Genomic DNA, 25,260 nt, shown 5'->3' on the forward strand with positions numbered 1-25,260 from the left:
AGGATCTATGTTCCCATGGGACAGGGTCGTAATGCTCCGACATATGGTACAGCATCAGCAATGTTAAAAATTCTATACACTTTTTACGAGCAGCATGGTTAAAAATAACATGCGCGGCATCGCAAACGAAGCTAAGGATTAGCCATACCATATGTTTCTATCCATTTCTCCCTGGGTGTGGTGAGTCCATACACTAATGTGCCTGTTCGCAGGACATTAGAAACAATTAAAAACACCGTTATAGAACGGAATTAAATAGCTACAGAACCAGTCGTCGGATTAAACGAACTTCTAGACTGATCCCATTCTACAACTACCTACTTTATACTTCCAACGTTTTTCACTTATTATATTCTAATACACTTATTTAAATTTTTTTTAGTTTACATAATTCCACATTCATAAACTGGCTAACTTTCAGAGTTTACACATTCATTGTACTACATTCTTAATATTTTAACGGCAGATTTTACACGCTCTTACTCTTTATAATTTTAGTGTAATTGCACAAGGAACTACAAAGCTTTGCTGATTGTACATCAATTCTGCCTAATCCCATTATTCCACGCTCTTAAAACATGAACAATAATTCTTACATGACTTTACTTTTTATAATTTTGGCTGAACTCTCTCTTTAGGTGATATGTGTCCCTTCAAGTTATCTATTTAGAAAATGGACCATAGCTGCACACCACAGTATTCTCATATGCGGTTCTACTTCTACTTTTCGCAAAATAATAGGTACTACATATTTAGTTTTACCTTGTTTTTAGAATAGATGATGATCTAACGAGATCTAACTTAGTCATGTAGTATTAAAATAAAATACGTGTGCAACTGAAACTGAGTAATAAATTATATTTCAAAAATTTGTTTCGTTTTACGACTTTCCTCCCTTTATGTTCGCTTTCTTAGTAAGTTTTACGACCTCTTTTTGTGCAGTGCTTCCAAAAGTGGAGTTTTGTATTAGTTCTTTTTGAATTTCCTCATGTGGTTGATGGGCTGTTATGGTAATTGAGTTCGTAGCTGTGTGCATCATCAGGTCGTTATTTGAAATTACATATCTAGAAAAACATTTTAAATGCTGCCTATACCTTACGAGTAATCACACAAGAACAATCCATTTCTTTTTCTCTTTCCTTAATACGACCATTTAGAGGTCAAACTAGTTATCGACTGAGCTATTTGCCTTGCTCTGATTATGAGTTGCTCTGATTATGTCAACTTGTGTCCTGGATGGCATCATGGAGCATTGGTCTTTATTGACACATACGCTTGTGTAATGTTTCAACTATGAAAGATGAGTGTGTTGATGCAATGTAACCAAATTAATAACAAGTGAAGCATGCAGTTGCTACAGTCTTAAAGTATTTAGGCGATGCTGAGCACCACATAGACAGCACAGTATACAACAGCAGTATGGAGATTACTATACAGTATTGTAGATAGAGCGTATAGGAAACTAAAAACCACACAGATGCCCATGCAGTACATTTCAGTTAGTGATTCTTATTTGCATTGACAAACGAGGCACAAACATGAACATAGAACATGTTTTACCTATGAAAAATATGTTTTATATGGTAAGGATTTTGTACATTCAAGCAGTATCCTCGGTGTCACTTATTAATGTTGACCACATTCATGTAGAGTTGCGTCAATCTGTTGTGAACGATGTGGGTTTTGACTGACCCTGGTGTGCTGATACATACCAAAGGCACACCATGACCATAGACAGATTCCTGTTTCTGCTATTTATTTAACAAGGTCAATTACAATGTAGTATTGCAGTATTACATGATTACTGCTTAACTGTTGACTGCAAAAGTGCCCACAGTGCTGATCTTACAAGTAGGTGGAGCTTGCGAGTTGACAAGAGGTCGTTGAGTGCCCTCTAAGAAGTGAACATTGGCGCAATGGAGAAACTGCTGAGGGCGTTTCAGGCCTGACATACAACACGGCAATGGATGGCTATCTCGATCTGTCCCCAGTAAGCACCAACGACGTTATGGGCAGCTGGGGTATGGTCTACTTGTGGATGGGCTTGTGAAGCGCATAACAGCGATTCCTCGTCCGGATGGTGCATTTGATCCATCACTTAATGAATGTTATGGTGATCTTATAGGGCATGGGTAGCCAAGAATTCGCCTCACGAACCCTACCCCGGAACGAATGCCATAGTGCTCAACCGAGCTGCACTTTTCTCCCACCATCACTGTGGGCTGTCTGGGCTGAGGAGGGGATAAGGGGGAAACTACAAACACGGTGCCTGTAAATGGAATGCAGTGGCACTGAATAGGTCTTGGTTTTATATTTTCCGTTTCTCGACAACATAACCACAAAAAATTTTGTATTATTTATTATTTTGGAGTGTTGAAGATATATTTTTCGTCTTGAGCACACAGTCGGAATATGAACAGACGCAGACAGTTTCAAAATTTTTGCGCTCAGGTTGCCAAGTAATCGTAACTTACATAGTTTCTTATTCGAAAAATGGTCATTCACGCACATGTATTGAACTAATATTGTAGCACTTTTGCTATTTCATTATGAAATCATGGAAACCCTACCTGAAGAAACCAATGTGGACGACCTGGACGGTTTTGACGTAAATGGATTTGTCGTTAGAACAGGAATTACCTATGCGAGAGCCCCTGGCGTTTTTAGATATGCTGTTTGTCTTTGTTGGAAGACAGATAATCAGAATTCTGAGTTCTGTGGTCTAGTTGTGCTTGAAACTTTTTGTTGCATCTTTAGGTATATCATTCATCACTTTTTTGAAATACGTATAGCTTTATTTATGTGCTCATCGTCACTCTAATTTTTAATGGTGGCTGTGTCGATTGTAGACAGATGTTTCGCAGTCTTCACTGGGAGCTTAGACTTGACTCACGAAAGTGTTCTTAATTGTTTTTATTTTTCTTTTGTTTTTTTTGCCATAGAAGTTGTTGTAGAATGCATTATTTTTTGGTGTGACTCATTTTGGGATTCTATTATTTTATCACTGAGTTTTCGCGAAAAATCTACGACGCGGACTCGAACAGCGGGCGTAGAAAAGCTTCTAATTTATGTTAGATCTGCAAATATATATGGACTATTGGATGATAAGTGTTATCCACTTCTCTACCATTTGGTTCATCTCTCTGTATGTCCATCTTGTTAGATATGGTTGCGGGACTCGGCTGTTCGATACAGGATGTCAAAGTAAACACCTTTCAGTCGTCTAGTTTCCAAACTTGGTTTATTTGACTACAAGTTTCAGCGTTTTACTACTCCATATTCAGGCGTCTGACTGACGTGTTGCAAGATTCTACCTCGGTTCTGATAGAAGCAGGGGCCAGCAATACTGGTATTAGTCGATTTCTCCTTGCCATACCGATCGCTTCAACCACACAGAGTGATGGTTAAAGTGATCGCTATGGCAAGTAGAAATCTACTAATACCAATATTGCCTGCCCCTGTTTTGATCAGAAGTGACGTAGAATCTTCCAACACGTCGGTCAGGTGCCTGAAGATGGCGTAGTAACATGCAGAGACTGGTAGCGAAATAAAACAAATTTGGAAACTAGACGGCTGAAAGGTGTTTACTTTGACATCCTTTGATTCACAGACGCTTAAAGCAGTTTGTTCGTATAACTGTGGCTGACGGCACTAGTTTTAGTAATTGCGACTGCAGTGTTTGAACTAAATTTGTATTAGTTCGTGACTTGTAAGGACTGATTAAAGTTGACCACAAATACATAAAAGGCGATCAGAAGCTTCTGTGCGAGCATGTTAATAGCTTTGAACGTGTTGTTCAAATATTATGTCTAGTGGTAGAGCAGTAGGGGATAGAGGCTGTATCCCATGTTTACACATGGTAGTAAATACTCGTCGCTAATGTCGCTAATGCTTGAGACGAAGGATCAAACTGCGTTCGTGGTTTCCTCGCCTGTAAGGCGTGTGCAGTTCACCGTTCGCGTGTTGGTCAACATCCCCGAACAGTTCGCTGCCCGGCGGTGACCGCAGGTCTGTGGAGACGGATGGAGGCCACCAATTCGAGCAGTTCGATGCCCTCTGTCATTAGGACTCGGCGTTAGAGCCGTCAGTAGTTGGCTGGCCCTGTGGGCGTCGTGTGGCGTAGCGCCGTGACCAGCGTCCGGCTGCGGCTTCCGTATGTAAGCTAATATGGGAGCCAGCGTAGCGTGCGGGCGCAGGTCCACTGCAAACAGCACTCAGCGTCGGCGGACACCTCGGCGCTGGGATCGCGTCCCGTCGAAACAGCGCGCAACGCGGCCGAATGAGCCATTTCGCCTCCTCTGGACGGACACAAAGGAAAACGGAGACCTGCTCTGGGCGTCGGGTCTAGAGAGAGAGAGAGAGCTGTTCGGTGCGCGTGCTTCCTTCATGTTGGGATATTACGTTCTGTTGTGACGTGGTGCAAGCCACGTTTACTGAACGCGTGGTGCTGGAATAGTTTACACAGAGTGCAGGTCCAAAGCAAAGGAGGAGGTCCAGGAGAAGCCGTCGGTAAACAGCAGGCGAGGAGTCCGCCAACATAATAATCCGTAGCAGGTCCATGTGCTAACCAAGTACCGTCGTAGGTGATACGGTCAGTGTAACATCTTGTGCGAAAACAAATGAATCTGCTTGTGTTTCTTGATTTATTTGTATATATTAATTTGAATTCCATACCTTTAAAGCTAGAGGCGGTGTTCGATTAACAATCCCTGGAGACTTCACTTGGAAGTTCCTAGCTGATAAGCCGTGGTCGATACATAAAACTTTCCCCCAACGTTTCATCTCCGACTACAGAAGACATCTTCAGACGTAAAGTGGCGAAATGCGACTAGAAATCGACGGAGTTCCCAATATATAGGCAGTGCAGAGGGCACCGCGCTCCATCACATAACGTCGGCTGAAGTATTATCTGTCGAAATGCCATCATCCTTGGCTGAAGATAATCAGTCGTTATTCCACCGGTGGAACGTTGACACTCAAATTTTAGCTTATATAACACCTTCCTCTTTCATATTAAAGTTATTCCGGTGTTTACACATCTCAATATCCTCGCTACATATGCGCGCATGTTAATGTAATGCCGCACAGAGTGGTCGCGCGGATTGAGGTGCAATGTCACGGACTGTACAGCTCCTCCCGCCGGAGGTTCGAGTCCTCCCTCGGGCATGGGTGTGTGTGTGTGGGTTGTTCTTAGTATAAGTTAGTTTAAGTTAACTTCAGTAGTGTATAAGTCCAGGGACCGATGAATTCAGCAGTTTGGTCTCTTACGATTTCACACACATTTGAACATTTGATAATGTAATGTTTTCGAAATGACAGGTCTCATTGAACTTTGGTTCACAACGCTTCTGGAAACCATGTTCCGCTACGGTTGATTTATCCGATGTCCCAGGCGGCAGTTCCTCTTGTGTTCAACAAAACAGGTGTTAACACTTCTTTTCGTGGTACCAATAAAAACCAGTCCACAGCTACAAGAGGAATTGCCGCCTCGCACATACCGTAAGTTGGCAGTAGCGCAACGTGTTTACCAAGAAGGTGATCATGAAACAAACTTCAGTGAAATGAGTGTCATATCAAAAACATCGCATTGTGATGCCCGCATGTTGAGAGAGACTATAGAGATTTACAAAACCACAACAATTTTAATAGAAACGAGGAGGGTGTTAAATTAGATAAAATTTGAATGTCAACACTGCACCGCAAGAATGAGGCTCTACTTCTTTCAATCAAGAATGTGGCATTACCAGCGATGATCTTGTGACAGACGTCATGTGATGGACTGTGGTGCCCTCTACATTGCCTATATATTCAACACTCCCTCGAGTCCTGGATGCAGTTCGCTGCTTTACCTCTGAAGATGCCTCCCGCAGTCGGGTATGAAACGTTGGGTGAAAGTTTTATGCGTAGGTCACGGTCTATCAACCCGAGGGTTTCAAGTGAACTTAGTGCCGGCTGTCAAAGCCTACATTGTATGATTCAGTGGGGAGTCAGATACTCTTCAGCTAGGCAGCAACAGGGTCGGTAGTATGTCAAGCGTATATAACTAGTTGAATATATTTCCTAAAAGATTAACGGCTCCAGCGCTTCTGCTACAACCAATATAGCTCTCCACTACTCCCTGCTCGGAAATGAGAAATTGCAAGTTTTTCTTTTTCGAACGCGATACTGAAACAAAATTTATCAGACAGTTAATCTTTTATAAGCAACAAGCAGCGGTATATGCTTGCTACCTCCTGCAGCCCTGTAAGACTTTCAAATTTTTGTTATCTACCTTTTTGTTGATGCTCAGCTAGTAATCAGCATTCACTTGTAATCGAACCACTGAACGACATAGCAAATTTTCTGACAGAGAGTGTCTTTGTATCGCAGTTATTGCTGAAGGCCGCCTTTATTTAAACTTTTGTCTTGGGACTATTATTGACTAGACAATTAATTACTTGTAAAAATGTGTCGTAGGGAAATTCGCTTGCTTAGCTGAGTGGGAACGTGTTTGCCTACCGCGTAACGGGCCCTGGTTGGATTCCCTGCCGGTTGGAGATTTTCTCCGCCCGTGGACTGGGTGTTGTGTTCTCCTTATTTTCATCTTATCATCACCGACCAGCAAGTTACCTAATGTAGCGGCACCGGAAAGAAGACTTGCAACCCGGCGGCCGAATTTGGCCGGTTGTCGCCAGCTGGCCACAGTTACAATTAACTCAAACCATTAACTTGTCAAGAGATTTGAAATTAATTAAAAACACTAAACACATTCTTTTTGCTATTTTATGCCTACCGTGCACTGAAATGTCACTCTGTAATAGTAAATCATGTTTGTTCTAGCGCTATTGGATATACAATACTTTATTTTAGCCCGAGATTACTATACCCGCATGAGATTCAAAACTGCAGTTGGTAACAATTCGCGATTCCCGCCAATCTGATATAGCCAGTATGGGGCTTAAAACAGAGCATTTGGAACTAATTTAGCGTGTGAACTTATAACTGTAATTAACTATTGCTTAAGCTATAAATTATGGTTTTCTTAGAATAAAATAAGGAGGAGTAAAATTTGCAATGGTGTACTAACTGCCGGCCGAAGTGGCCGCGCGGTTAAAGGCGCTGCAGTCTGGAACCGCGAGACCGCTACGGTCGCAGGTTCGAATCCTGCCTCGGGCATGGATGTTTGTGATGTCCTTAGGTTAGTTAGGTTTAACTAGTTCTAAGTTCTTGGGGACTAATGACCTCAGCAGTTGAGTCCCATAGTGCTCAGAGCCATTTGAGCCATTTATACTAACAAAGTAACATTTTCCGTCCTTTAGTTTTCTATGGTTAAGAAATAAAGCAAGCAGGCAAATTTTTATTGTGTGATTTTCGGGTTTCATCCATCTTCAGTTGGCGTAATACATACTTCAATCTACATATTTCAATCTCCAGTTGTACATCGTTGAAACGTCGACTGCAGTTTGGATACTGCGACTTGCCTCTGCGAATTAACAGTTTTCTGTAGCTACTTCACTTCGCGAGTTGTATTTTTACGATATATTACTGGTTAGATGCACTCACTTTCTTCCCTGTTTGTCGTTGTTCCAGTTCTCGTTTGTTTCATTGTGATACAAACAATCTCCTCTTGTATTTAGCACAAAAACTGGGCAGTATCCGCCATATTCCTGACTGATATCTACTATTACATCGGATTATTATATCTGTGGTCAAAGTTATAGGCAACTTACCGGGTCTGCAAATACTGTTTCTAGTTTTAGCTTCTGTGTGATGAAAAAAAAGGAGAGAGAGAGAACTGCTTAGCATGAATGTGCTGAGTGGTTGATTGTTTGATAAGTGTGTTATTGGTTCGTTCGTTCAACACACTGGACTCGCATTCGGGAGGACGACGGTTCAATCCCGTCTCCGGCCATCCTGATTTGGGTTTTCCGTGATTTCCCTAAATCGCTTCAGGCAAATGCCGGGATGGTTCCCTTGAAAGGGCACGGCCGATTTCCTTCCCCATCCTTCCCTCACCCGAGCTTGCGCTCCGTCTCTAATGACCTCGATGTCGACGGGACGTTAAACGCTAATCTCCTCCTCCTCTCCTCCTCGTTCGTTAAACTATGTTAATTATTATAAAATAATATGGTACACTTTATGAAAAAGAATTAATGTCACATATTTTGCTCACATTTCGAATGGCATTTACAAACAACAAAGGATGCAATGAATGGGCTCGTGCTCGATTACGTTTTTTCAGGGCTGTAATTAGTGTGTGGCTGTATAAGTAAGTTATGGAAGTTCCTTTTAGGCATACAAAAGCTTAAACTGAAGCAGTACTTTTAGAACATGTAACTGAAATGTAACTTTCACCAAAGACAGTTCTCCGATGTAAATGAAGGAGTCAGCCGGCAACGTGGAGGATATTCCTCTGGTTTCGTGCAAAATACGAATCAAAAAGTGATTGTGTCACAATGATTAAAGTGTAAATCGGAACAACATAAAGCAGACTAGAAAGTAGGTACGTCTGTCTTAAATATACAACTCGCGCAGTGCAGTAGTTGAACAAAACTGTTAATTTGCACAGGAAAGTTGCAGCATCCAAATCCTAGTTGGCGTTTCAGCTATGACAACTGAAGACTGAAATATGTGTTACGACAACTGAAGGTAGGAGAAGCTCAACGAGCATTGGTATAAATAGAAATGCATGAGAATGTTGCTGGTTGCTATATTTCTTAAAACAATATAATCCAGTGCCATGGAGCTCAAAAACCAATAAAAATGTTAAATTATTGTTTGCAAAATAATTATCTCTTTTTCCGTCTAGTGAGTGCAGAAATAAATTAGGTTTCCTGACGCGCGATCAGGTGACATACAGCTTTTCAAAGGAGAAGTGTTGATTTGCCAAATTCAATCCACAGTTTTGTGGCTGTCGTCTCTCTGCATCTTTTACGGTAATTGGAAATGCTAGACGAACTAGAAACTGCAATAATTTGAATTGAGAAGACATATCTATCGTAATTCACTTGCAGATTTTTCATTTTAAGTTTTAACTTTGTTCATATTATTCATTACTTTTTCACTGAAAGCCGGGTACTACTGCAGAATCGTGGTTGATAAATGTTTCTGAGAAGAGTGGTGTGCACGTCAATCTTAATTGTTAAAATGTATGGCAGCATACCTGGCAAACCTATGAATTCGAGAGTTCGTTTAGGTAACTGTCAGATTCATCTCGATTCATTTCATTATCGGCGGACTGATACGTTGTCGTTTCCCGGATAATTCATTGTTAATGTTGTAACTGATGACACTGACGTCACGGTCTTCGGCTGCTACTATAGCGCGCGCTCTGAGCCACTGACGGTTTCAGTAATTTTGTGCAATATTTGGGAAAACTTGGTGAATAAATTCGTCTGTGGCTGCTACGAGTGCACAGAAATTTGTTGGTAATATGATAAAATTCGTGGATTTATGTATATTTTACATGTGCCCAGTATCCAACAATTGTTTGGCGAAATGTTCAGCGGAGGCTTCATGTTGCAGTTGTACAAACATACTGATCTTTAGAGTAAACTTCCACACTTGTCGCAATAACATTGACTATTTGAGACGTGCATTAAGTTCATCAGCGGCTGTTGAACGCCTTATAACTGGCAGAGTTCGCCGAAAACCACCAGACAGTAAACTAAGTGCAAGACCAAACAGCTGTTGATTTCCTTCCAAATGTTTGAGTGTATGAAGAAGCGAATTTTCCTCGTTATTGGCGTATGGTATCCCAGAGATTTGCATATTCAATGGCAATTTCAGTGTTTGGCGACCATCCAAAAGAGTTGGCGTTTTGGTGTCATAATTGATTTGACAGCAAAAGTAATTATTTGTAAAGACTTTCACAACCTTATTAGTAAAAAGGAAAAAGAACATGTGTGTAACATCACATGTCTTTCATTGATTGACCGTTGGAATTTCACAATCAAAGCCACTTGTAATGTCGCACAGGGACTGAGATGTAGCTGTTTCTGTTTCATTCAGTTCGGTTATGTCATTCGTGCGTAATCGTACACTGAATACACATGAGCTGCGGTTAAAGTATATGAAATATACATACTTGTGAAAATAAATCGCTCGCCGCCTACTGTAAAAAAAGGATGGCGGTTATCGCTGAAGAATCCGGTTTTCGGTTATATCTGTTTCTTCCTACGCCAGTTTACTCTGACTCTTAAAACCACTTAAAGTTGTCAGTTTCCGAAGTAAATAGTTTTCCATATTTATTTTTATCATTTCTTGTTGAGCATCTAGAAATCTAAGAATGATTAAAAATTTCGACTGTCTCAGTTTCAAGGTATATAGAATCAAAATGTTAAATTCATTAACGAAATAAAAGAAAACATGATCCATCCTCCTCCGCCGCTTTTCTCGAAAAGTGCTAAGTGGCTGAATTTGATTCTAAGTTGTAGAAGCTCTGCTCAAAACTCGTATTGTAATTGAGGATCATACAACTACTTGGGCATTACGAACAGTCAGTCCTAAACAGTAAAAACTGCGCTTGAAGAAATGTGTTTTTCGTGTTAATTTTTCCCATCCCTACTGTAAAATGGTAGGTTTAATTCAAAACCCTTCGTGACCATGTACACGACAACTCGCCATAGTTGCATCGCAGTCGAATGAATGGTACATTGAGACATACCAGACAAACAAAGATACATCCATTTCATTTTCATGTACATTTCCTTTAAAAAGAATATAAAAAGTAAAAAATACAAAATACAAGGAACTTGGCAGTATGAGCTCACTTCTGAATATGACGTTGCACCCCCCTGACCTGGATGCATGCACTGATCTGGTTGTTTCCTCTCGTGAGGCATGTTGGTCAACATTGTTGTTACTGGCCATTGATATAATGGATACTGACACTGGAAGGGAGTTGCCGTTCGAGACGTTCCCACAAATGGTCTCTCGGGAGACAGACCCGGTGAGCTTGCTGGCCATAGCAATGCAGCGTTAGATAAATGGCTCCATGATACTGTCGCATGAGAGGTAACAGATGAGGACACATGATGAGTCAGAGTTTCCCAGTCACTGCCAACAGTGAACCGAAGTCAAAGTCGATGGGCCTCTCCGTGATATCTCCACTGTGCCTTTTCAAAACATTGCGTGAATGGGGACTCTCCACATATTGCCGTCATACTCACTGATGATGGTCACCTGCGATAGTGTACCACTGTTACGTATCGCTGAAGACAAAGTGACGTCATTCATCAGCAATCTACGCTTTCCGGTCGTGGCACAAAGTCTGTGTGGTGGTCTTAACGGCAGCCTGTGCATGGCACGGTAAATCCTTGGTCTGACTATTCCTAGTCTCTGACAAACGGTGAGGGATGACACAAACTGTTGTGTGAGGTCTATTCCTTGTTCCGGAATGGCACGTACATGCGTACGTGAAGGGGTCAAATGTGCTTGTCCCACAACACGGCGATCCTCCCTGATGGTGCTCAATTGTGATCGAACAGACCCTTAATGAGAAACACGCCAGTGTGTCTGCCCTCACGTTCCCATACAGTTCAACATCGGGCTACTTCCATATCCGAATATCCCACGAAACTGGGTGTCGCACGATTCCATTAGGCAGTGAAACTGACACTTACAACGAGACTCTTTTCAGTTTCTGTCAGGCGCTGATAACGTTGAGTTACATGAGAAAGCGATGTCTCTGTGACGTTTACAGTGACCCCTTATCATCTGACTTTATATACACTATGAGGCCAGGTAACGAGACTAAATACAAGAAACACTAATGCAGAATTCTGGTCGCTGTAACTGTCACAGAGAAACGTGAGTCTAATTACTTACGTACCTGCCGATGATGTGTAAGTGTATGAAGTAATGCTGTTATTTAGCCATGTTACTTGTTGTCTGGGTGCTTCACTTCTGTTGTCAAACAGTGTTGTAGACTGAGTATCTTCGGCGACTTGCTCGATACGTGCACAATACCTAATCCGCTGTCCTCAATGTTCTTGCTTGTGTTTCGCACTGCGAGCCTATTTGTGCTACTCCGGAAACCATTGTTTGGCATGACATGACCTCAGCTGTAGTGAACACTGTCACAGAGAAGAGTAGACTCCAAATACAGTATGTTGTTGTGTGCAGTTTCCTTGAGATCGCGGAACTATTCATGTGCTTAATTTGTTGGACATGCCAGTCATAAATATTCATGAAACTTTTGTAATTCGTAATTCAGTATAGATACAGCGCTATTCCACATGATCTAACTCTGACATTGGGTTTTACGCAACCCGATATGGCCTTCATAACCCACGCAGGAGGGTTTCGTATTTTATCGCTCGCTATGTACAAACTATAAATCCTACAGATAATGAGCAGGACCTTTTGTAGGAAATTTAATGTAGTGAAATTTTGTACTAGGATACGTCTTCGCTCTTGGGCACGGCTTTGGAGTTATTCAAGGAAAACGTACAGAACTGACCTTCAAACTCACCTCCATCCAACATTCATCACTCACCAGTCAGGATTTGTAGTATGTTGTTCATGGCACTCCCTCCTACCACTGTACAAAAATTTCCGACTGCAGGAACATTTACCGAACCTCGACCTTCTTATCGCTATTGATTGAGCTGTTACGGCACTAACATAGTCGGATATTTGGTTGACATTATTAATTTAATCGTGCCCGTGAGACGAATGAACTAAATCGACTTTTATAAAAATTACGCTAAAACCAATCACATTGAAAATTAACCCTTACAAGCACAGTAGTTTCGTAGCCAGAAGGCCTGACGATTACAACGATGTAGCTATTTACTTTATGTTGTTAAAGTTCACAAAATCATCAGTTAAAATTACACAAATGTCCATTTTACAATTTTGTAATTGCTGGATTAATCCGGTGGCGTAATAGGATCAGTGAATGAAAAGAAAATGTCGAATTTGGGAAATAATTCGTACAGTCGCAAACATTTGTACTGCAGTAGGAAGGAGTGCCATGAACAATATACTAGAAATCCTGACCGATGGAGGCTGAGAGAGGGACTGGGGGTGCCTCTGGATGGAACCTTTGTACGCTTTTCTTGAACAAATCGAAAATTAAGGCCTCTAGCGGAAACTTTTTCCCATACAAAATACAACTACTTTATATTTTCTATAAAAAGTTCATGTAATTTTTTATGTAGAGCTAACAGTTTGCGCATACCGAGAGGTAGAATATGAAAATCTCGCGCATAGTTTATGAAATTCAGATTCAACACTGCCGGTTGCATAAAACGATAGCGGTAGGGGTAACTGATACATCAAAGATATGTTTTGTACATGACAAAAGGAATCATTAAAGGGAATACCTGATAGTGGTAGTACCCACTTCAGAAATATCTGCGGCGAGTGTCATTTTAGTGATCTATTTTGCTCCAATATCTGGGGGAAGAATAGACGAGTAGGGGACAACGCCTGAAGAGAAAGAGCTGTGATTAATCTTGTTAAGTTAGGGTCAAAGTGACGGTAGTAATTACTTCTTTTTTTCTTCAATAAGCCAGATTAATAGGACTATTAGGCGGAAAGCGGGAAACAGTGCGTAGTGACGTACTATAGTATTTGTTGATGGTAAATAAACCATATTCTCTGCGTAAATTTAAAAAGGGAAAAGTTCACTAATTTATTTGTTTCCGCAAGATAAAAGTTAAAAACTCAAAATCATTTGGAAATAAAACTCCAACTATAGATAGGAAGAGGAAAGGGAAATAGAATAGTAGTATATTTCACTAAGGAACTGTTGTACAATCTCGTTTCCAATCAATGGATAGCTAACCGAGAAATAGGCTAACAACGTTAGAACTTGGGGTGTGTGTGTTGTATGACGTCATTTTATTTCCCGGTAATTTTCCTGGAATGGCGTTCCTGTCCAGTTAAACTGGCAACTGCGGTGTTGCACGACGGGTATTTTCGCGTACGTCATTTCACACTTATTTAGACATCGTCTGCAGATATACCATGTTAGGCACGCGCGATAAGAGTTTCAGATCGCAAAACTATTGACTTGAGGGTATTTTGAGGTTGGTAAATACTGTAAATGGGCTCAGGAATGTAGTATAAAATGCGGAAACTCCGGCGGTATCATTCAATGAAAAGATTAGGATAAAATATTTAACTTATCTTCTAACATACTTGTGTCTATGAAACAATGATCTATCTCGAAATTAAAGGGTCGGGTTTTGTTGTTTGACCAGCAAGAGATCTTTTTAAAGTTCCAAATAAAGAAAGGAGAAAAATATGCAAATGTTCACAAACCACTTCACGTAGATCAACTCAGCAGCTACAACAGACGTAAGATTTTTTTAACGACAGAAACACGTAAATAGTATACTCAGAAATGGTAGCAGAGACTGCAGACTGGTGGTGGTCCATACCTGGAATGTAAGATGAAAGTTATGTACAGTAAAATACATACGTCATGGAGATTAACTTGGCTGGCAGTTCTGTCTGGTATGTGTTACTCACTGGCTAACTTGCTGCAGTGTTTCTGCCTTACAATGATTACTTCATTACAGCAGCTATGGGTGTTCTACCGAATTATTAAACACTATTTGCTCATCCATATTTACAGTTCTTGGGCAGATACAAATCCTGTTTATATGAGGTAATGTGTGTTAGCGATTATATTGGAGGCATATATGCCGAGTAAGATGCCAACAGAGTGAACAATCATAATCTTTTTTGATACTGATGGGTGAAATGTACTTATGGCACATATCCATGAAGACTGTTGTTATTGTAGCTCACCTATATGTTTGAGAAAAATGATTATTTTGCATGTTTCATAGTTGAGTCTGGCTTGTGGAATCATCTCTAGCAACTGTATATGGTCGAGGAGAGATGGGGAAGTAACTGGAGACATGATACATTCACTGTGTTCTTCCTTCTCTCCTACACTCATCTCAGATTAAAACTGTCAGTTTTGTTTTCAGAATGTAACTACATATTCTCAAGCGTCAAAGAATTGGGATAAATGCAGATGGTGCTGCTTTAAAAATACGTAGCTTGACAAGAACTGGAGAAAGGAGGGAAGAATTTTACTGGTTAAAAAAGAGCATGAAACTCAAAATTAGGATCAGAAAAGAATAACATACACATGATTTCAAAACAAAAAGATGTTAATCCATATATATTTATTAATTTTATATGCATTCAGTTGTAACCGAGGACTGAAATAATTAACATAACTGTCTCTTGTGTATGTTGTCGATTTCATAAACCTCCATTTAATAATCCTGCTGGCTTTTATTCTGTCATTACCTATGAAGTCTCCAATGGAGAGATGGAAATCACCAGTGACCAAGTCTCTGACTGTCAAAAGGAGGTGGTTCACTGGTTGAGCACAGTCATTTCTGAAAGAAATAAAAGAATTACAAGAGATAATGTGTGTGATAATTCAAGATAAATTTAAAAACATAACATCACAGCCACTCCTCCCACTTGTTATGATTATGTTGATTCAATAACTAAAGATACCTGTTAGCTGAATGACAAGTACCAGTGCTCCTATAACATACAGATAACTATTGATTAATACTAAAGATGGATGTTCTTATGTGGATAATACTGACAACTGAGAAACACAACAGCTATGTTATCAAACTGAGAAAGTATGATCTTTTCCTTTTTTTAAAAAAGGAAAATATTGACTTTATTGTTAATGGTACTGTGCTTGAGTAAGCAGAAACAGTTTACATGTTTATGGAAATAATGCTAAGTGGGAGATAATTTCGTTAGTCGGAAGCATTAATGGTACTTATTGCTAATATTTCCACTAAAAGATGGAAGTTGTTGTTCCAGTCGGAGATAAGAGTGAACAAAATTAATCTAATGTGGCTGAACTAGTGACATTAGTGTTCTATCAAACTCTTGGTTAAATTAAAAATCATAATATTGTTCTCTAATTCTTAAAAAGGTGTCAAAGCTAATAACGTCCAAGGCTTGTCTTATTTTTCGACTTGATTAGATCTATTCTATCACTATAACCAAAACAAAGTAGTTCTTTCTAATACTGTAGCAATTTTAATACAGGCACATAAATAACACTATTTTGGCATGAATTATCATTTATATGCACATAGATTATGTAAAGAACACGATGGTATTTCATTCATGAAGTACTGATATCAAATGCATATTAACATAAATAAACAGTATACATTAGGAAACACAGAAACAGTCAAACCTGTTAGTCATATGCTCTAGTTTCTCACTTACGAGATCTTAAAGACAAAGTTCTGGTTCCTTCGACAAACTAAATGTTGATATAAATTCGGAATCATCGTATTCTTCAAAATAACTGGGGTGGCGTCCTAATTTCTCCTCCTTTTTCATTCTTACAAACAATTCTGCCAGATTCTCGTTCTCTCTGTCTGATTCGATAACTACTTCTGCCATCGTGAAAACTTAGTCCTCAGATAAACACGTTAACGCAATCGAAATTGCCGGTTAAGCTATACCGAGTTTAGACTTCGGTTAGGAGTTATTTCGGGTTGGTAAAACGCGTTTCCAGCGCTATAGCGGGAATAGAGTTTAACCGGCACTTAACCGGAGTTTGTACAACAGACCCAAAGAACAAAGTAAGGTTTTGAAACAAAACGTATTCAGAGACATTATTTGGGGTTGACATCCAAGAAGCATAGGCAATTAATAACATTAAAGAGAATTAGAGTAAAGAATAGCAGTTATAGGATTGGAAAGCATTAACTTTGATCAGTGTAACGAAGGATTAAGGAAAAAATAGAAAAATAGGATTGGATCTTCTGAATTTCAGTAACAGATTGTTGGATAGAAAGGTAGTACCTTCTTCCGTTTATAAATTACGAAAGAGTTAACGCTATATTGCTAAATGATTGATAGTTTTGTCGTTTTTTAATCAATTTTATTGGCTTTTGGTAGGAAACAACGCAGCCATTCAGATTTCTTCCGTTATCAACTGCGATTAAATGTACACATCTAATTCATACATATATAAAATAACAACTTCAGTATTTTACGTCAGAACTTTATCTCCGCTTCTTGTAGGTAATGTGCTATTAAAAAATTGATTCTGACGTTGTTCCCACTCATTAACGTTTTAACAGTTGCTGGGAATGGAGTCTTCACTATTACGATTGTTCGCGTAGTTTATTCTGATCTGATGCATATTTGGAATGTCACAAAATAATATGCTCAAGATTTACGACATCTTCTTCACTGGATGTGGGAGAGTCTACCACTCCGGTACTTGAGAGGTGTGCAGGGAAATATTTATGTTCGAATATCATTGTTATAATTGATGTTACCTGTCTTCCCTGCAGATTTTTCTAACTGCACCATGGTTTTGTTGGCATACTAGACTTACTGAAATGAACAAAATGCCCTTTTCTGCTAAGATATTTGTCACTGCTTTGCCCACTAATTGTAAGCCTCTTTTTGAAAATGTTCGGAATATGGAAGCTGTGTATAAATCGGGTCCCCTTCTCTGATACTTGCTTTTGCAAGGCCATCTGGATCTTTGTTCTTGAGATATAGTTTACTCGAAACAAAGAACGACACGTTGTGTGTAAATTCCGGGCATTATTAAAAAACAGTAATTAAACATGCTTATCTTAGCTTGTGTTTGACAATAAAGTAAATTTTGACTCTTGACCCGCACGAATCACCGGTTGATATTAGGTTAGTGAATAAGTTCGTAGCGTTTTTGTTTTCATGTCGATATTCTGGTTCCTTTACGCTAGTATCTCTACGGTGATTTCTTATTTGTAGCTCACTGTTGATGAGCTAGTTTACACACCGTCATTTTGCGATTTGGATATTGTGAGTGGAACTGTGGACGTTAGAAAATGGGGTGCCAAGTGAAGAAACCTGAGTCCAACAGATGGGTGACAGCAGCGGAGGCCGGGACAAACATTAGCGTCGTGTATGGCGATAATGACATTGGACAGAGCATGGGAAGGACAGGGTTTTCTAGTTTTAAGGAGGATCGTTTTGACGTTACTAATTCTCCACATTCAGGAGGACTTTTGGTGTTGATGAAGATCGTTTACACGCATTAATCCACAATGATCCACATCAGTGTTGTCGAGAACTGGGAAATGAGGCGAACTATGATCATGCCACCATCAGGTACAACATTGGAATACAATGGAGAGAGTTCAAAAATCGAGTGTGTGGATACCGCAAGCTCTAAGTCAAGATCACAAACCTCAGCGAATGGCCATATGTGCATCTTTGCTTGTTAGTCATCAACTGGCTCGTGAACAACTCCGACACTTCTTATCCCGTATCGTTACTGGTGGTGAGAAGTTGTGTCTTTACGTTAACATAAGGAAAAGAAAGTAACAGCTGAGCCAAACAAACCAGAAACTCCCCGTACAAGGACCTGAGGTGCTACCTCAAAGGACCTGGTGCAACAGCGACTGTGTGGTGTCCTATGAATTGCTTGCCCGAGGTATAAACATCACTGCTGACGTCTTGCAGACGCAGTCCAAGAACAAATACCAGGAAGTCTGCGTGAAGTGATGCTAGTCCACGATAACGCCCTCCCTCAAGGAAAGAAAAGAACACTATGCAAAAGTTGGTTTGGGAAGTGACTACGCACCCAGCTTATTCACCTGGTTCTACACCCTCAGATTTTCACCTTTTCCGGTCTCTATCGTACAACCTTCAAGCAGCTTCCTTTCCAGATAAAACTGCGCTCCGAACATGACATGACGAATTCTTCGCCCCAAAACCAAGTGATTTCTACAGTCGCTGAATTAAAAAGTTACCCCAGCCTTGGCCGACTGTTGTAAAAACTGAAGGAAAATGTATTGTCGATGACTGAAGTCTCTGTTATGTGTATGTGTTGTATTTATTAAACTTCTGGGGAAATGCTATGAACTTATGCACCAACCCAATACTAACGTATTGTTTACACGTTGCTAATGGAAATATTATAGTCAGATTACTCCGCTAGGCTCTTCTCTGATCCATTTGTTTATTTTGCTACATCTTCCACTAATTCTCCTGAATGGTCTCTCGTGTCCACGCAGGAAACAAGGTGGGCGGGAAACATAAGCCATTAGGCTGAATGTCTTGAGACTAATGCTAATGCGAGGGAGCTGTGCCTAGTTAGCACAGGAAGTGAGACTGTGCAACACCTACAAACTGGGGTGAGACCATTTGTTGAGCATGTGCTGCGTACGCAAAAAGTTCCTGTAGTCTTCTACACCCTAAGGTTGGCGAAAAGGACTGTAGTCCTGATCTATCCTGAGACGTATAATCCACATAGAGAAGCATCAGCGGCTGCCAATTATTGTCCCTCAGAAAGAGTTTAATTCGATGATAATTGTGTTTCCAACAGCAGATTTTACTGTCCATGTATTCACAAACTCAACGATAATGATCATAGTGAATAATTAACTATAGAGTTGTTAAAATTAATCAGTCAATTTATGCGTTGAAGCCAATTTTCCATAGCCACCGATGAATTGCGTAAATAGAAAACTACATATTACTCAGAGACGATTAATTTTCATGCTCACCAATGAGTCAGTTTAGAAAAGCAACAAGATGGTGAAAATCAGTAGAAAATCAGAGCCGTTACGTTCAAATTTCAGCCAAACAAACGCAATTTTGTAGGAACACTAGTACCTTGTGCATCCTGTGACCCGGCGCCAGAATGGGTTGCCCAAATTAAATGTCAGGAGGACGAGCTGCAGATTTCACTGCCACACCCCGAAAGCTGACTGTAGGAACCTATTTTTCTCAGAGGAGGTACACTACGGTGCTTCGTCAGATCTAATAAAAAACCTGGAGGCACGCTCTGGGAGCCCTATTCCATTGCGCACCAGAGTCTGCCCCTTACCTCTTAGTCGGTATCACGTCGTTACTCGTAGCAATGTAGGACTTTCAATCATCTTGTTGGGAGTGTGTGGGCTTCCATCTCGTGGAAGTGGCCCGATGCTGAGTCAGTTGTGGTTAGTACTCTTTACGTCGCTACCTCGATCATTTTATTGTCTGATCACGTCGCACTCACCGCGAGCAGCTAGCACTACGGTTTGATCACTGCTGACACGGTGAGCTTTGTGGCGCTGCACTTGTCTTTGGCTTCATATCCACAACTCCTAACCATTACCCAATTTCTTTCATGATATTCATCTCCGAGCATCTGAATTCTCCAACACGACTATCTAGGAACTGGACCAGTTATTATTTGTTTCTTACGGTTCTTCTGTGTATTTTTCTTGTCCTATAGAAAGACAGCTGCGTGCCAAGAAACCCAAAATAGTGACTGTAAGCGTACATCCGCAACCATTGTCACTGTCCGTAAAATTCAGCAGGATCGCATCGTCAATATGTAAAATTTCTCCAACGTTTCGGACATTGTTGCAAACGGTCTTCACCAGGGTGTTATGGTTACTCAAAACAACCAGAGGAAGGCCCTTTGCAGCAGTGGCCGAAACGTTTGAGGAATCTTACATATTGAAAATACGATCACATGTTTTTAAGAGTTTTGTGGGCAGAATTGTGGATTGATAACAGTTTTAGTTTAAGCCGGCGTATGCTCAGGACTGGTTACCTTATCCTCCTGGCCGCAACCTCTGAAATATAGTCAGTTTTAGAAGCACAATTATAAAAACGTTCTATTATTGCTGACGCAAGCGTCTGTAGGGATCTCTATTAATCTTATCAATTGTAATAGATTCATCCCTTGCCTGGTGTGTTTTTATATCGCCGGTAGAAGAATTTCAGGCACATTTTTAATTCCAACTGGCAACGGCCTTGCCGCAGTGGATACACCGGTTCCCGTCATATCACTGAAGTTAAGCGCTGTTGGGCGTGGAGGGCACTTGGATAGGTGACCGTCCGGGCTGCCGTGCGCTGTTGCCATTTTCCGGGGTGCATGCAGCCTCGTGATGCCAATTGAGGAGCCCCTCGACCGACCAGTAGCAGCTCCGATCACAGAAAACCGTCATAACGACAGGGAGAGCGGTGTGCTGACCACACGCCCCTCCTATCCGCATCCTCAGCTGAAGATGACACGGCGGTCGTATGGTCCCGATGGGCCACTTGTGGCCTGAAGACAGACTGCTTTAATTTCAACCACTGCGGTGCCATCGCCGTTTTGCGGCGCCTCTTGCTGTCGCTGAGACAGCCATCACGAGTCCGACGCATCCGTATTCGGCGGCAGTGCAGCGAGCATCCACTAGCAGCGGTATCAGTGGCACCTGGCCGAGGGCTATAGTTGAACAATTGGGTCGCAAGCAACCGTCTGAAATTGCTCAATTTGTGAGTTCGGCCGATGTACGGGTGGCCAGAAAGAGTCTGAAAAACTTGGGAGAATATTGCAGGGTAGATTGTGCTGGAAAATATTTGTTAAGAAAAAATCGATATCATGCGCCGTTTCGGGGTCAGTTATCAGTGAAGTTAGCTAGTCAGGCAATTCCGAGCGCAAATTCAACTGGGACGCCCGCCAGATACAATTTGTGTCAGTTTTTCCCATAGCGTAGACAAGGCTCAGCTTTTGGCCCGGTTTCGATTGTTACTATGGTCCCAAGTCCTTCTCTGCATCGCTCTCTTGGTTTAGTTTTAAGAAACCGAACGAAGAACACGTATGGTGAGACACTCTAGCGGCCGTCTTCATCAGTTTGTTCGAGCAACGGCCTGACTGACTAACTTTAGTGGTAATTAAATCGGAAACGACAGAAGGTGTAGAATTTTTTTCTTAAAAAATATTTATCAGCTAAGCCTACCCTCATACACACTTACAAGCATTTCAGACTGTTTCAGACCACCCAGTATATTACTCTTATGGTCAAGGCGTATGCTTTACTGAGCGACGCGGATGGCAAGGGTCATTGGTGTGGCCTTTTTGGTAAGTGAGTAGATGTTTAAGCAATATAATACAACCTTGCTCTTGGTTTTCCTCCAGGCAGCTCTTGCTCTTCTGGCATCTTACTACTTATCATTGGAAATTGTATTGTATTCCCGCTTCAGTAAGGAGTGGCCCACACCAGGAATATACACTATATGATCCAAAGTATTCAGACACCTCCAAAAACATACGTTTTGCATATTAGGTGCATCGTGCTGCCACTTACTGCCACGTACTCCATACCAGGGACGTCAGTAGTCATTAGACATCGTGAGAGAGCACAATGGGGCGCTCCGCGGAACTCACGGACTTCGAACGTGGTCAGGTGATTGCGTGTGACTTGTGACACACATCTGTAAGCGAGATTTCCTCACTCCTGAACATTCCGAGGTCCACTGTCTCCGATGTGATAGTGAAGTGAAAACGTGAATGGGACACGTACAGCACAAAAGCGTACAGACCGACCTCATCTGTTGACTGATACAGACCGCTGACTGTTGAAGAGGGTCGTAATGTGTAATAGCCAGCCATCTATCCAGACCATCACACAAGAATTCCAAACTGCGTCAGGATCCACTGCATGTGCTAAGACAGGCGTGAGGTGACAAAACTTGGATTTCATGGTTGAACGGCTGCTCATAAGTCACATATCACGCCGGTAAATGCCAAACAACGCCTCGCTTGGTGTAAGGAGCGTAAACATTGGACGATTGAACAGTGGAAAAACGTGGAGTGACGAATCACGGTACACAATGTGGCGATCCGATGGCAGGGTGTGAGTATGGCGCATGCCCGGTGAACGTCATCTGCTAGCGTGTGTAGTGCCAACAGTAAAATTCGGAGGCGGTGGTGTTATGGTGTGGTTGTGTTCTTCATGGAGGTGCCTTGCACCCCTTGTTGTTTTGCGTGACACTATACAGCACAGGCCTACACTGATATTTTAAGCACCTTCTTGCTTCCTACTGCAGTAGAGGAATTCGGGGATGGCGACTGCATCTTTCAACACGATCGAGCACCAGTTCATAATGCATCACCTATGGCGGAGTGGTTACACGACCTTAACATCCTTGTAATTGACTGGCCTGCACGGAGTCCTGACCTGAATCCTGTAGAACACCTTTGGGATGTTTTGGAAGGCTGACTTCATGTCACGCCTCACCGACCGACGACAGTACCTCTCCTCAGTGCAGCACTCCGTGGAGAACGACCTGCCATTCCCCAAGAAGATTTCCAGCACTTGACGTAACGTATGCCTGCGAGATGGGAAGCTGTCCTCAAGGCTAAGGGTGGACCAACACCATACTGAATTCCAGCATTACTGGTGGGTGCACCACGAACTTGTAAGTCATTTTCAGCCAGCTGTCCGGATACTTTTGATCACATATGGTAGTTCGAGATATAGTTCGAGGCACACCCCGAGTTCTGAAATAAGAACAACAAATAATTATTTCTATTAATAAAGTTTGTAAGACCTTATGTGTATAGGACTATTTAATTGGTGTTTGTACCTGAATCTCGGCCTGTAAGCTTTTCACCATTGTAGTTCTTTTTCTTTCTTGCATTTTGATTACATGGTTATGGCAACTGCATAAAAGCTCTCGTGTTAAAATGTAAACATTATTGCTCTGCAAATGATCGATTGAACGTAACTGATTAAAATTGAGACACCAGCCACGGCTAAAGCAAGAGGCCACAACTGACTAAAGTTGAGAGCCTAAAGCTGACTAGACATCATGACATTGGGGCGACTTGTTGATACAAGAGGAACTGCTACTACAACGCCAGGCAGTTGCCAAATAGCCAGACACAGACAAGGAACCAGAGTTGAAATACCACTAATTCAGCAAGAAGGACTGGTTACTCATCATCAAAGCCATGGACTTGTTGTGGCTTACGTGACAGAAACTGACGCCGTAGAAAAACAACGATGGTCCAAGACGACGTAAATAGTCACCATTTTTTTGTGAAACATATCGCAGTCTGCCAACCGCCAGTCCTGAGGTGAGGACATACGTCAGCTCACACGTATATATGCCAATGAGTGTACATGGCCCAACCGGTCACTCACTCCGAACTCTGCAGCTGCCAGCTGCGACACAGCTGCCAAATCCGATGACGTGGACTCCAGCCAGGCGGTTTGAATGTTTATCTAACAGTACTAGGTGGTGTTTGAAGTGGCCACTGCAGCAAGTAGATGTTTGCTAATACCAGTACTGCTGGCCACTGCTTCGACCACAAGCGAGGTAGATTATTCCCACACGTAGGTCAGGAGCCTGATGATGGTGTAACGAACCGCTGAAACTGTTTGCCTAGTAAAATAAGGTTGAAAATTGACGGCTGAAAGGTGTTTAATTTGACATCATCCTGACCGTACACGTCAGATTTAGCGCAAGTCGTTGTCTCGTGGCGCTGACGATGCTACGATAGTGGAAAGTCGTACCGGGAGGAATCTGGCAAGGAACTGATAATCTTTGATAAATAAGCTCTCGAAGTAACTTGTGGGATGCTACGCGTTTTTTGCCGGATTCTAATCCAGGTGTACGCTAGACTTCACTGTTCACATATGTGGACAAACCACAGTAATACAACGCATTGATTAAACATCAAATTACAACCCTGTAGTCAGTAATACACGCTCGCGACTGGTACTCCCGACGTTATCGCGATTCAAGTGAGTTTTATTGCAGCTTCTTTAAGTATTTGACATTAGTTTAAAAACTTTTCTAACATCAGTGCCGACCGCGTTCGACACAGGTCCATTCGAATCGGACGCCCACACTCGACTGTCCCCATCACGCATCTGAGCTCTTGGAGATTTCCGACGCCAGAAATGCTCCCGACCAGTTCTGTGCCAAGGTCCGTTTCGTTTCCCTATATGCTATAAATATTCTCAGCCAATAGGAAACTAATACCCATTTCCACGTCCCTAGTTGCTACGTAGCCAGTACTACGTCATTGAAAATTATCAGCCACTCCAGCTCTGCTTAAAGTTGAGTGCTATTACCAGCCTTACGAAATAGGATGAATTAAATATGGGATACTGGATTTTGAATCATATATACCTGTATACACTGCACAATCCTCCCTTTTCATTGTTATCATGTTTGTGCATTCCGAAAGCAACCCCAAATTCTGTAAAAGACATTTTCCAAAATGTTAATTGCTTCCACTTAATGATTATGATCTATTGCGATTTTTGTCTTGTGATTTTTTTGCTATTACTTGTTTGGTATGTTATTACTCAATTAAATATTCTATTTAATTATTTCACATGCAACATTATTCACAGAACTGCGTCTTCATTTGTCGGTGTATTGTCGTCCCTATTCCTAGTGCACTAATGTAATTCTCAGCACTTCGTCAGCTGTATATTTACCACTTTACAATTTGGTACTCTGTCGTTCATAACTCACTCTTTAAAC

This window comes from Schistocerca americana, chromosome 5 (genome assembly GCF_021461395.2).
Source record: "Schistocerca americana isolate TAMUIC-IGC-003095 chromosome 5, iqSchAmer2.1, whole genome shotgun sequence".
Taxonomy (NCBI): Eukaryota; Metazoa; Arthropoda; class Insecta; order Orthoptera; family Acrididae; genus Schistocerca; species Schistocerca americana.